Consider the following 9,948-nt stretch of genomic DNA (forward strand, 5'->3'; position numbering starts at 1 on the left):
CGTGGCATGTGGGATCTTCCCGGACCAGGGATCAAACCTGTGACCCCTGCATTGGCAGGCAGGCGGATTCTTAACCACTGCACCACCAGGGAAGTCCCTCAAGCATGTTTTAATGACTATGAAACATAGTCATTCATAGTCTATGAATGTGGTTCTACGAATGTGGTTCAGTTCGGTCAACTGAACCACAGTATTGAGACGCATCACTTCCAGTAAATGGATACTAAATATTTTCCATTAAAGAAGTATTAACAGTCTCAAAACTCAGGCCCTTCTCAATTACTCTTCTGTTCCATAACCCTGCTGCCTAAAAGGGTATACGTTATATGGTGTTTGACACTTCAACAGGAAGTAATATAGAGCTACTTGGCTGTTAGTTCTTTTCCTATTTCTTTGATAGAGAGTGCACTTTCTCCTCTTACTCTAATGGAAGAAGGGTTGGACTTTATCAAGTGCCTTCTCTCAGGTGCTCCTGGTGGGGTTTGGCAGTGCCACCTGCCCCAGGAGTCAGGTAGACAGCAAGGGAAAGAACATTGCTCTGGAGGCCATGTGAAGAAGAGATAATGAGCTTCTTGCCTGCATCTATGAGTCTAATATGAGGCCCAGCATCTGCAGGAAAACCAAGGTTTTAGAGAGCATCCGGAGATTGAAAGGTTAAACAGAGATAGGTAAAGAAGGTTTCTGAGGTTGAAAACGAAAGCATCTTTTTTTGCTATCAACCTTGATTCTCAAACTAGGAATTGGCACCATTGTTATCATCATCATGCTTGTTATATATCACCTACCACTTTTTCAGTATGAATGAAGCCCTGTGCCAAGCATTTTATATCAACACAAGCTCTTATTTAATCCTATGAGGTAGCTATTACCTTCCCGTTTTTATTGCTAAGGAAATGGAAGAGTAAATAAAGAGGCTAGCTTAAGTGGTAGAAAATGGTAGCATTTGGGCTATGAACCCAGGCATCTGACTCCAAAGCCCACAACTCAAACGCTGATCAATGTTCTTATGCTCAGCAAAGCAACCACGTCACCCTCCAACCTCTTCCACAGAGTTAGGCTCAAGGAAACTCTCTCAATCCTGCTTGGAGGGCGTGGCCTAGTTTAAGAGCAGCATCGGGATAGAAATGGAGGGGTTCCAACCCCTTGTGGCTCAGATTCTGGTCTTTGTTGCTCTCTGGTCTTCTGTACTTCCCAATGACTATCCTAGCTCACGTCAGCCCCTCACGACTCCTTTCACAGCGATGCCCAAGTGGTACAACTGCAAGCTATCCACGTAGCTATACCTCATAGAAGGCAAGAATGATTGAACTGTAGGGAAAGGGCTTTCCTTGTTGAATCTGTCTTTAAACATGTAGAAGGTCAATTGCCTAGTCCTACAGCTGCCAGGTATTAAAAAGCCCAAGGTAAGCCGACACAACGCTTTGCGGTTTCCCATTAGCCACTTCCCAATCATGTCCAATACGTCTACTAAGACCCTTCTTACCTTCCTGTAAAGCAGGTTGGTTTCTCTCCACTAATATCTTTCAGCAGCATCACTTTCTTTTGGGTCCTTGTTCCCAGATCTTTAAAATTTGTCATCCCTTTCATTAGCTGGCCCATACAGATGCAGCCAAATGCTCAGAGGAAAAGGAAGACCTCATACATCCTCCTCCTTAGTTAAAACTGTGGGAATCCACTTCTTCCTCCCACCACCTTTCTTCTCAGGACATCACCTGCTTGCTTCGTTTGCCTGGTTCGTGGTTTCCTCTGAGAACTAAGCTTCTAAGTGATTCACATGCCTGGATAGCCAAAAGAACCGAATTCTTGTATTCCGCCCCACTGGCCTCACCCCATCGTACCCTTTCATCACCACAGCTGTCCTTTTCCTGAAATCACAGCCACCAGCTTCTCATGGCCTTTGCCAGAGTTGCCCACTCTCTGAAGAGCCCCCTCCTACTCATGGGAACCATACAGAGCCAGTTAGCTTTCCCACCTCCTCCGAACTTATCCCCAACACCTTCAAAGTCTGTCCTGCCCCGGCCCCAGGCTGGGTTGGGGGCACAGGGGGAAAAGTTGGATCACCTGGAATCTGGAAGAGAAAACTGGCCGGTATGGAAAACTGGGAACTAAAGGGAACGTCAAGGGCAGCCGCAGGGTGAAGAGCTGCCCAGGTAGGGCTGGGCCTGAGAGCAAGAGACAGAAGCCCCAGAGGGTTACATTGAGAGGGGGAGCACATAGGCCCAGAGTGAGTGAGAGGCGGGAACCAAGCGAGGGGACGAGTCGCACGACAGGAGAGGCACAGGATTGAGGGGACTCCAAGGACAGGAGTCGGGAGGCAGAAACAGAGCAGAGTTGAAGGGAAGCGGAAGGAATCAAGTGGAAAACAATAAGGAGGTGGGGGTAGGGGGTGTGGCATGATAACCAAGGGCTGAGTTTAAATTCCACCACTTAGACAACATCCCAACCATGTTTTGTGTCCGTTCCTTCTAGAACAATATATACGTTCATGCACTGTAAAGCCACAAGGGGTTTCTGATGGTTTATTACTCCCTGATCTGAGGCATTGTTTCTAAGAGATGCCAAGGACAGTTGAGTCCAGCTTCCCCCCATAGACTATTCCTTTGCTCATTAGTTGGCCACAGACCTGGACTCAAGTCCGAGTTTTGCTGGTTAAAGGTGACCTACCATTTGGCTGGTTTTGACACACAAAATGGCAATGTTATATGGTTCAACCTGACATCACAAGAGCTTAGACAGTTTACATTACTTTTCCAAGCCTCAGTTGTCTTCTCTGTAAAATGGAGATAACACCTCCCGTGCTGTAGTGATTCGACGAAGTCACAGATTTTAAGGTGCTTTTTGGTATAATGTCTCATACCTGGTAAATGCTTAATAAACATTAACTATTATTATCCATAGGTTTTAGGAATAAACATTTTGGAATTAAATTTGATAGTAAAACACTAAGAACAAGCACTGGGCAGGTAGTCCTAGACATACATGAAATACTTTTTTTTTTTTTTAACATCTTTATTGGAGTATAATTGTTTTACAATGGTGTGTTAGTTTCTGCTTTATAACAAAGTGAATCGGCTATACATATACATATATCCCCATATCTCCTCCCTCTTGCGTCTCCCTCCCACCCTCCCTATCCCACCCCTCTAGGTGGTCACAAAGCACTAAGCTGATCTCCCTGTGCTATGCGGCTGCTTCCCACTAGCTATCTGTTTTATGTTTGGTAGTGTATATATGTCCATGCCACTCTCTCACTTCGTCCCCGCTTACCTTTCCCCCTCCCCGTGTCCTCAAGTCCATTCTCTTGTAGGTCTGCGTCTTTATTCCTGTCCTGCCCCTAGGTTCTTCAGAACCTTTTTTTTTTTTTAGATTCCATATATATGTGTTAGCATACAGTATTTGTTTTTCTCTTTCTGACTTACTTCACTCTGTATGACAGTCTCTAGGTCCATCCCCCTCACTACATATGAAACGCTTTTGATGCCAAGTAGTATGCGGACCTCAGTGAGCTGTTTTATCTCCATCTAACTCAAGCAGGAGTGGAGCATATGTTTAAAACCATGCCCAGGCTTTGAAGTCAGCCAGGCAGTGGTGAATGAATCTACCTTTACCACTGGATGACCTTGAGCAAATCACTCAAACTTTCTGAACCTCAGCCTACTTATCGATTATCTGAGGATAATAACAGTACCTGCAGAAATACTGCCTGTGACATGTTAGCACAACACATGACAAGTCGTGAGTGATCAATAGATAGTAGTCCTTACATGCTGATTGGATCTCTAGTCTGACCCAGGCCTGCGCACGAATTCCAGCTCCCAGCACAAAGCCACAGCAACTCTTGTATAGGAAGAGAACAGTAGATAAGCACGCCCTCCTGTCTTCCGTCTATTGACCCATCTCCCACCCAGATTCTAGGACTTGTCTTGCCTGGAGGTCCTGGACTTACTGTGCTGCTGGCCACTGGCCAGTTTTGTTACGTGGCTGGTTGTTTCATGGCAGGCAGATCTGGAGGGCTATCTGGCTGGGTCTTGGAATTCTTTGCCTGTGGTTTTTGGGTTTCAGAGGTTGGAGGAGAATTCTTGGCAGGTTGTTTCTCATTCAAAATAAAATAGCTTGTTTTAATTAAAAAGACTTATTAGGTTTCTAGGACATCAAATGGCTCTTATGAAGGAGAATATTAATTGGTTTCAGTAGAAGGGTCACACAGAAGCAAAGAGAGACTGTTTCCTTCTAGATACAGATGGAATTCAGAACTTGGTGCAAAGAGTCAACAAGAACCCACTGGGTACAGCTGAGGCTGAAATGTCTGCAGGCGTTGGGCTGAGCCTGGTCTGTCTGCTGTTTTTCCCAGTGGGAACTTGAGCGACACCAACCCCACTGCAGCCAGATTACATGTTGCTCTGGGAATCATGTTATGTCATCTTGCAGAAAAATCTGCACAAACATGTCAACTTTCTTCGGTAAACATCAAAGGCCCACTCCTCTCTTTCATCTTCCCGGCTCTATACCTCCCAGGCTTCTAAGTTGCCTCCTGTGGCTTCCTCTCTGCATTGAGAGAGGCAGATTTTATCAGCTCAGCTTGTGTGGGGTAACCCACGCTGCACAAACAGACTACAGTGGTAACATGGAAGCAGCTAAGAGAGCTAAGAATACACCATTGTGACATGGGCATGCTGGGCAGAAGTAACAAGGGCCATGGGACAATTTCACTTTGGTTCAAGAAAAATAAAAATTTTGGACCCTATAACACCCAAATGGTTCTGTTGGAATGACTGGCTTAAGAAAAGGTACTGGGTTCAATTAATAAGTCAACCAAGTTTCTGGTATCTTTTTTCTTTTGATAGCGTATAACCTGTGGATTCAAAATGGTCTTCTTTGTGGAGTCTGTGGGAACAAGTTCAAGCCCAAGAAGGACATTAGAGCTAGACCCAGTTGGCCTCTAATCCAGCTGAAGAGACTCAGGGGATTTTATGTCTCATTCAACAACCCATCACACTGGGCCCAACAAATGGTACCTGAGAATCCACTGGGTCAGAAGACAGACCCAATAGGAATTTCTGTGATATCTAAGTATGAGGCATCCAGAAACCTCTACCTTTGGGAAATGGCTCCTTTCTCTCCAAGTCTATCCTGGGCTGTATTAATTTTGGTTCAGAGAAATGGATGGAAACCGAATTAGTCTTGGGCAAGTGTGTTTAACCACCAGAGTCCCATCCCTGTTGATTACATGTAATACGCTGGGACAAGAAGGTCATATTCCTACTAAAATTAGCATCTTGCCCGAGACGTAGCTTTTTACCAAAGCCATGGCAAATGCCATTCCCTTTTGCTCTGTGGGTTTTTGTGGTGACTCTAGCAGCAGTTCCTGAGTGGAAAACCAAAAAAGGTCATACTTAAGTATCTCTCAAGTGACAACAGCTTGAGGTCTCTCCATCCCTCTTCCCTTTATCTTCCCTTCTCTGGGGTGGTGAATGACCATCATCACTTCCCAGGGGAAGTCACTAAGTGCATGAACTTGATGCCATGGTGAAAAGAGAGGGGTTATGAAAATCCAGAGAACCAGCCAGCTCATGACCACCTAGGTATACACAGCATCACTTCCCCATCTTTGACAATGATGCTATTAGAGGAACCTCTTCTCTTTTCCACTGTGGGAAAGTGGCTTATACTCATTCTCTTTTCTACTTCTTGATGATGCTGTGAGAATGAATGAGGGGTCTGCCATCCACTTTTAACTCCTCAGATAAAGAAAACCTATGAATAAAAGTCATGTCAAGGGAGTAACGGGGATGGTGAATGCCGTGATACAAATGAAGTATCTGAACGCAAGCTCCAGTAAAGGCTATTCATGTAATCATGGAAGTCTGTTGGGGGTTTCCTATGTACAGGGCACTGTTCTAAGAGCTTTGTATACACCTCAAAATAACCTTATGAGGTAGGCATTATTACCCAGACAAATGAAAAACTGAGCCACAGAAGTGTTAGGCAATAACTCCCTTAAGTTCATACAAGTAGTCAGCAGTAGCCCCAGGCTTCAAATTGAGGTAGTCTGACTCTAGAACCCAGGCTTATCACCGCTATTTCATACTGTGTTTTGTATTCACCTTAGACCTGTTAAGGCCTACTGGTTCTACCGTATCCTATTTAAACTGTTTCTACGAAATGGAGAAAATGATGGGGCTAAATTTCTTTCTACAAGGCTAGGATTCTCTCTGGCATATTCCAGCTGATGAACTCCCATCTAATTAGTTTGGGATGAATTAACCTTAAATTACCTTGCCTCTGCACCCCCAAAGTGCCCAGTTGGCACCTTCAGATTGCTCCCCCTGGAGGAGTACTTTGGAACTTCAACGAAACAGTTGCATGTATTAGAAGCAAAATGCCTGCATCAGCGGAGTAAACCCTGACACCATGCACAAGCAGGAGCAGCAATGAAATTCCACTCCCTGAATTTATGCCAGCCATTCCTAGATGCCCATTTGTAACCTGAGGTTGCCCAGATGAGTCCATCAGGAGGCTTGTCAGAGGCAGTTCTTAGAATTCCACCGTCCCCCAAAGCCCTTTCTTTCTCTGCAGGCAAGGTTGGAGCAAAGGGTGGGAGACTTGTGCCCCAGTGGGCTGTATGAAGCTGCCAGCCAGCACGCAGAGCCTCTGGCAATCAGCACACAGTTCTTGCCGTTCCTTAAGCCATGTCGGTGGACCCTTGTCTTTCATTAAGCTGCCCGAAAGCCAGTCTCCTGATGGATCCCAGAGGGAAAAATCAAGGAGGAAAGAGTTTGTTTTCAGATGCAGTTCAACAGCAACCAACTTACGAAGCACGCAAAGAATAATCTCTCCTGGGAGAAATATTTAATTAATATAAATACCCCAAGAGTTAGTCCACGTAGATCTGTTTAGAAAATGTCCAATTAGGATAATATACACCACATTTCAAGGACCATAGGGACTGTGTTGCTTCACTCTTTTTTGCCATTGTTGATACTTCACTCTTTTTTGCCATTGTTGTTTCTAAGGGAATAATATATATGTGTGTGTGTGTGTGTGTGTGTGTGTATTCTTTTTCCATGTTCAGGAGCAGTATATCCTCTCAAAGGAAGGACAAGGAGCCATATTTGGTGGCAAAATATCACTCCGATTTGGGGAGTCAATGGCTTCTTAACAAGAGTCAGAACTGAAGTTGATATGGAGCAATGAATGGGATCTGATTAAAAGGACAAACTTCATTGTCAATCAAATTCTGTGTCTACTGACGTGACTCTTAGGACAGCAATCTTGTGCTTTTATCTCTGTTTAGCAAAATGAAATGAGCACCTACTTTTTCTGAAAGGAGACTAAGGGTTCTCTTCTCCTGTTAATTTTTTTTTTTTTTTTTTGCGCGGTATGCGGGCCTCTCACTGTTGTGGCCTCTCCCGTTGCGGAGCACAGGCTCCGGACGCGCAGGCTCAGCGGCCATGGCTCACGGGCCCAGCCGCTCCGCGGCACGCGGGATCTTCCCGGACCAGGGCACAAACCCCTGCATCGGCAGGCGGACCCCCAACCGCTGCGCCACCAGGGAAGCCCCTCCTGTTAATTTTTATTGGGCTTCCAGAAGGCCTCTGTCAACCTGGCTTCCAGATAAGTGTCCCCTAGTGTGGTTTCATTCCAAAGGATTTAAAAGGATCTTGAGGACTTCCTCAAGTGTCCACTTTAACCACTAGTGTCTCTGACACAAGAAATGCCTACCAGGGTCTTTTTCCTGTTCATTATCAAGATTAATTTAAGAATATCCTATAGTAAGCAGAAGGAAAGCAGTGTTTGAATGACTTTTAGCCTCAACGAGATGCAAATTCCTACAGTGCAAATGCAGAAAGCGCCTCAACTCCTTTGTTTTTAGCCAGGAATAGATCACCTATTACCCCTCACCACGAAAAGCATAGCAGAGCCCTCATTATCTCATATCCATGCTTTCCAAATCCATCAGCTGCCTGCTACACTGCTGGGCTTTTTAATTTAAATGTCAGCTAAAGTTAGAATGTGTTTTATAAAAATGTCAGAGCCCCGTTAACTTCGCTTCTGGGCTGGTCTCGCCTTTCACTTTGGAGTTGACAACGTTAAGGAAATGATTTCTCTAAGAACTCTTGCCCTAAAATTCCTCTTTGAATCTTTATGATACGCTCCTTAAAAATCTGAACTCTGGTTAAAAATCAAGGTGCTCCCGATACCAGTATCTATAAAATAGTCACCTCTCAGCCTGTATGAAAGATTTCTAAATGCTTCCCCACCTTTGAATTCACATTGTGAATAAAAAATATATTCTAAAAAGCTGGCATTCGATCGGTGCTTCTCGGTGGGCTTTTGGAGGTGACAACTGTCCTTACAGGACGATCCCACCCACTGCAGCATCTGAGTGTCCCTGCTCCTCCTTTTCGCTAAAAGCTAATAATTCTCCCCAGTTATGGTGATAACCGGAAAACCTTCCACTCATTTCCAGATACCTCCCGGGCTGTGGTACGCTCTAGGTGAGATGAGACTAAATTGAGAGTTTCAAAACCCTCGCATCGGACACAAACCAACCAAAATACTCACCAGCCCACAAAGTCTTTCCTCACTTGACTCCTAAAACCGTGTGCTTGGGTTGCTCATTTCGTTGCTGGGATTCACCACTCTGTGATGCTGCTTGAACTATATTGTTCTCTTGCTGTAGATGGAGGTCTCATCTGGCTCCACAAATGGTGCCCTGCTGGTGGGCAGATATCTTAGAATAGACATCTGGTGGTGACCCCATGTCAAGAAGAGTCCTGGGCACAGCAGATGCTCATTGACTTTGTTAGAGGAATAGTTGGTGGGTGGATGACAGAGAGGACCTAAATCCTGGACCCCTGGCCACTGGCTTAGGAAGAAATACAAGAAGCTCTGCACGCTTCTTGTCCCCCTGGCTTGCTGGGGTTGTGGATCGTGTCTGCAGCATTGTGGCAGTTGGGTTCTTTTGGCCTCATACTAACATAGGGCAGGGCACAATAGAAGGCAAATAGTCAAGTTTGTTGCTGGGGCAGCAGGTATATTAAAGTGACCACGATATACACACACATGGAAAGAATACATGTTAACAGGTAACAAGAATAAAACACTTTCTCAAAATGTGATGAGTTAGGGGAAAAGTAGATTTTCCCCTAACTCCCAATACTGGCTCTATTTTTATTTGTTTCAAGGTTTCCATTGTTGCTCTTGTACTAAAGCACCTAACAGATGTCCCTCCAAAGGCGTCAAACCACTGTTGTGGTTCTCCTCCCATCTCTATTTCTTTTTCAGTAAACAAATTACCCAGAATATATTTTCCCCTTTATATGTGTTGGGGAGAAGAAAAAGACAATTATATTTTTAAATGTCATTTTTCTCATTAATGACCAGAGACAGAAACAAACCACAATTGATTCAAAAGCCAAATCCTAATCCTTTCTATTTCTGTAGCCTCAGCAGGGCTTTCTCCCATGAGATAAATGGAGATAATCCTCACATAAGAGGAAAAGTGGAAAATACAAACAGATTCAACAATCAAGGTTAAGGGTGAATGAACTACAGGTCACGTCTGGAGAGGACAATACAGAAAGGAAGATGTGCACTTGCATTTTCCCCCCAGATGGTGATAAATTCACACTGATCCAATTTGTCCCTCTTCCCCTATCTCTAGAGCTCTCAACGGCACACAACCGTAAGGTGTCTGACCTTCGCTAAGATCGAGTGCCACCTGCAGCCTTCACCTCGTCAAAAAAGAAAAGAAACGGCCCCATTCATAGACAGAACCACGCTGTTATCAGTGGCACAGCCGAACTGGGTTAAGGGTACATCAGGGATTGGGGCACAGGATGTCTGACTCTTTAGAGGCATACATATATGATCAGACACCTACCTCACACTGGATGAGACAGCTTTGTCATTCTCTCTCTCTCTTTTCTCCCTCTCTTCCCTTGC

This window comes from Orcinus orca, chromosome 3 (assembly GCF_937001465.1).
Source record: "Orcinus orca chromosome 3, mOrcOrc1.1, whole genome shotgun sequence".
Lineage (NCBI taxonomy): Eukaryota > Metazoa > Chordata > Mammalia > Artiodactyla > Delphinidae > Orcinus > Orcinus orca.